Here is a 4,924-nt window from a genome sequence, read left to right on the forward strand (position 1 = left end):
TGCTCTTAAATTGATTGCAAACAGAAGTAGACTTTAAATAAAACCATTTTCATCCAAAATATGTAGCATTATATCACAGAAAACGTACAAAATAATAATATGGTATCTGCATAAATATTATTTTAAATTATTGGTTTGTATTTAAGCATTGATATTTTAATAAGTTACTCAAGAAATTTTATTTTAGTGGCCTTGTAAGCATATATTTTAATGTTATTTTATTACAGTAACAAAATATTATGTAAAAAATATGTCAAAGTTAAACAGGATTTTGTAAGATGATCACATGATAATATTTATGCATAAATTTTCAGTGGCTCGGGTACATTTAGCATCAGCAAAGAATTAACATCTTGCTAGACCATCTAATATTTGATAATGATATTTGTTGGGTAAAACCTTGACATTCTAATGTTGCTTGTATGCAAACTATACATACTGCTCATGTGTAATAATTTTTCAATTGACTTAAATGGGAATGTTTGCAGGTTGCTTGCAATAAACTACAAATTTGTGAAAAATTTATTTCAGATTTATATTTCTGAAAATTTTAAAATAATTTATGTCTGAATAAGTTTTTTCTGAGTTCCTTCATTAAATAATACAGAATACATATTTAAACTTTAGCATCCCCTACTGTTATAAAATAGGCTGTGGTATTTTTGTATGAACTCAAGATGTTTTTAAATGAGAAGGTCATTGGGATCACTGAATGTGTATCTCTGAAAAAATAGGAGAGGTTGGCTATTTTCAAGCAAAGGTTGGTGGCATTCCTAGTATAATGCCAAGGAGACCTGTCACAGAAACACTCAGAAGAGTGGGCATTCTGCCTCTGAGAGAGGGAACAACCAATAGAGATTTCTATAAATGTTCTGTTTTCAGTGAGGCACGTATCTGAGTTTTGATGAATGTTCCAGGCTTCTTCCCAGATTTTACCAGGGCTGACTGCTGCTTCTGTGTTGTACTTGGATGAGCTAGTGACTTTCAGGGAATCTGGAAAAAAAGAAAAGCAGCATGTTCAACTGAACTTGTGCCAAGAATTTTCATTGAAGATTCCTGAGAATTTTTATTCTTTACTAAATCTCACCCTGTGCTTTCTATTTGTCATAAAATATCAAGATTTTGTAAAATGAGCTGCAAAATTTGGTAAAATCCTACAGGGAATTTAGTACCTTGAGATTTATAATGAATTATTTTAGTTAATTATCAGATCATTATTAATAAAAGACAAAACCAAAACCAAAGGCAACCCAAAAACAAAGAGAAGGAAAGGAACATCATATAATCTCCGTATAACCATTTCAGTTGTCCATCCTGGAAAATAATGATGGGTGAGCAGCAGTCCATGAAGTGATTTTAATTATTAACTGTCAAAAAATATCCTCTGATCATCACAAATCAGTAGAACCGGATCTCCTGTTTGAAAATATGTGTGCAATTTCATAGGTAAAGTGAGGATGCAACAATGTAAGTGTTGCCTTTTGCAATTTTAGTGAAGCTAATGTAAGGATGATAACTATATCAGAATGTGTTAACTGCTTCACTTATCATTAGGAGATAAGGACCTATACATGATGTGGCAGATATAAGGGATCATATTAGGTATTATAAACCATGTTATGCCTGATAATTAATCCATTCAATGTTGTATGCTATTAAAATGAAGAATTAAAAGAAAGACATTGTTTCTATCTGTCTCCTACATCATTAAGTTTTAAAGACTCTTTAAAATTCTTCTTTCCATTGTTCCTAATTCTGACAATGCAACCAGCAGTAACAAGAGAAAAATTTCTTTCTTTTTTTGTTTAACACTGAGCAGAGTAGTTCTTTAAAGGTAAAGATGGAATAACAGTGTACAAATTGCATTTATTCCATTCCTTGTCTCCATGATTCTAAAATGAAGACCATAACCAAATACATCCTTTTTTGTATCCCATAAATATATAAAATGAAACAAATTAAAATACATAAGCAAACACTATAAAAATATTAATTTACAACTAGAGTGAATGAGATTTGAAGGTTGAACTGTTGCAGTTGTTTCCATACTTTTTCTTTGCTCACTCATAAGTCTGCTGCTATCATCCAAAATTTGTGTTTGTTTCTTGGTATAAACAAAATTCATCACATTATGACAGCAGTGATAAATACATTTCACCATGTATTATGTTAGCTTAAGGCAGTATAGTTGTCATTCTCCATAGGATAGTTTTTCATGTTTAAAAATCAACAATTTATTTATATAAAGTTTGGGACCTATTACATAAAGGTGTTTACCTCTGTTTTCATTAGAAAAATTTCTTAAACTCTGACTCACTTACTGTTTGTGAGACCTCTTGTTCATAATTTTTTTTGAGTAAAGAAAAAGTTCTCTAGTTTTGTTAGTAATAATGCACTATCACAACTGTGCCTTACTAGACCATCAGTCTTTGATCTAGAAAATAAATAACAATCTAGATATTTTTCGATAGCAACTCTTTCATGCAAAACATGAAGAACACCCAACATTTTATAATGGAAGCTGTTCAATAACTTGTCTGGGTGATCATAGGTCAGTTTTCAGTATCAACTTTAATCAATTGCACTTTTCCATAATGAATTTAAGCTTTCATAGTCTTTTATTCAAAAGAATTTTTTATAGCAGGTAAAGTAGTCTATTTTCTACAAAATCATTTTTAGTTCCTAATGCCAAATCACTACTTCCTCTTTTAAAAAACAAGTTATTCTAGAACAGAATTATATGAGGTGACTCACTGCTAAATTTTATCTTCTCTAAGGTGGAATGCTTTCAAAAAGAAGTAGCTGAGAAGGTGTAATTACACATACTTTATTTTTAACCCATTTTCTTGTAATTTTTTGCCCACACTGCTCTGAATAAGCACTGTTACTTCTATACTATCTATAGCTTTTATCTCTTTAATATCTAAATGTTAGAATATTTAACACAGGGACTTGTGAAAGATATCTCAAATAGGAGTTCTGTGAACAGTTTTGCTGAATGCTGTATTATATTGCCCAAATGCCAACTTTCTATCCACCTATTTGATTCAAATATCACCCTTGGTCTTGAACTTTATTTATATGTATGTTCTAATATTTTTGAGACAACATTAAAAAGAGAAATTAAGACTTACATGGAAAATAATATATGGTCAGTCTTTAAATATAATTCCAGGCTTTTGGGCATGTCAAATATTCTTTCGCTGGTTGATAATTTCTTTCATATGCATCTTCTTGCCATCAATTTTGCCCTTCCATGTTCACTAATTTGGAGAGCTCCAGAGGTTTCCAAAGGCTGCTGAAGCCTATATCTGTGCACAGGTAAAAATACAAAAATGCAAATTTTTAACCTAAAAGGAATGAATCTGCCTAAGGGAAGTGTTTATTGATTTTTTTATGACTAAAGTTAATTCAAACTTAGCTGACAGAGGATCTGACATTGACAAATAAGAGGATTCCTCTGGATAAACCATGTAGCAGAATCTTACCAACTACTGTTACCTATCAGTAATAATATGGGAAATATTTGAAGGCCCTTGCATAGTAAAGGTTTCTATTACTCTAAGGATCTGGTAGGACAATAACTACCTCTAAAGAAATGAAAAATAGTGACATTTCAATGAGTCAATTTCTGTCTTGATATTTAATCTTTTAAGACTGAGCCACCAGATAATAGCACTAAGGTAACTTTGTAATTTTCTCATTTTTTCTGCTTTTCTTAATCTTTTGACTTCCTAAATCTGTACAATTAATTTTACTTGTGTTAATTATGAAGTGGTGCTTTCAAAGAATTGACTACAGCCTTCAATGCAGCACTGTTCCCAATAAAGATGCAATTCCTAACATGTGTGAGTCAAGAGGTGCTTTTCTGACTCACCTTTCAGTTATTTCAGCTTATCATTTAATTAAAATATATATATATACCTCTTAAGAATTCCTCAGATGAGGCCCAAAGACTTTCTAATGGTCTTCCAAAATGATATCTGCATTTAGCTGTTAACTATTTGATTACAGCTGCTGAAATAGTTAACTAGACTGCACTCTCAATAAAAGATATCTTTGCTGTTACCCAAACTTCAACAATTGTAAAAAGTAAACCTTGGAATTTTGCTGGATTTATAAATAAAGAAATATACAATCTGCCTTTCTGATGCTAACTTTGTGCTTCAGAAAAATTTTGTTGTAAGAGATGTAAATTCCACAAAAATTTTTCTACTTTAGCTTGCAATCTCAAAGCCTTTAGCTACCTGCATAAAAGAGCCCCATTACTCAACATTAATTTTATTTTAGTGTCTTCACATTATTTTAATGCTCGGGTTCTTCATATATGTGCATATCACTCTTTTAACTGAATCTTGGAATTGTAGAGTCAGAATGTACATGGAGCAAAGAGACAGGAGTTTTTCTCCATTCTTTTCATAAAGGCACAGTATTTTCATACTTAGTATATTGCCATGCTTGTTATCATCAATACAGACTGCAGGCAGTGGCATAATAGTGCTGTCTTAGGTGATGGTGTTTCCAAAATTTGTCCCCATTTCAAGTTAATCTTGTTCTCAGTAGTCCTCTGGTTTGGTTTCATTTTTCTTGTTGCTGGGGTGTTTTATATTTTATCTTATTTTATTTTTTTATTTTAATAAGTTTTCTGGTATGCTTAAGTAACAATGTGTGGGGAGAAGATTTGGGAGGAATTGCTCCTCAACCATCACAATTTGACGAGTGGTGCTTGTATGAATACATCTGACTCCTTAAGTCCTAGGAGTCATCTCTAATTCACTCGTCACACCATTCACATATAGCTAGAAATACTCCCTTTGAAAATATGCTGGTTTTCCCCTCCATACAGCATTTCTACATTTACTATTCTATTTTCCTCCCTTCTGACCACAAGACTTAACTGCTTTCCCATGTCCTGCTTGAATTC

General features: G+C 31.7%; 1 long non-coding RNA gene across 1 annotated transcript; it reads right to left on the minus strand.

Annotated features, from left to right (window-relative positions):
* Window positions 1–910: 910 nt before the first annotated feature.
* LOC135289350 (uncharacterized) lies at window positions 911–4,334 on the minus strand. Its single transcript, XR_010352121.1, has 3 exons — window positions 4,248–4,334; window positions 3,135–3,311; window positions 911–993 (listed from the first exon to the last, which is right to left on the minus strand). It is a non-coding gene; the product is annotated as an uncharacterized LOC135289350 (long non-coding RNA).
* Between the last annotated feature and the right edge of the window lie 590 nt (window positions 4,335–4,924).

This window comes from Passer domesticus, chromosome 1 (genome assembly GCF_036417665.1).
Source record: "Passer domesticus isolate bPasDom1 chromosome 1, bPasDom1.hap1, whole genome shotgun sequence".
Lineage (NCBI taxonomy): Eukaryota > Metazoa > Chordata > Aves > Passeriformes > Passeridae > Passer > Passer domesticus.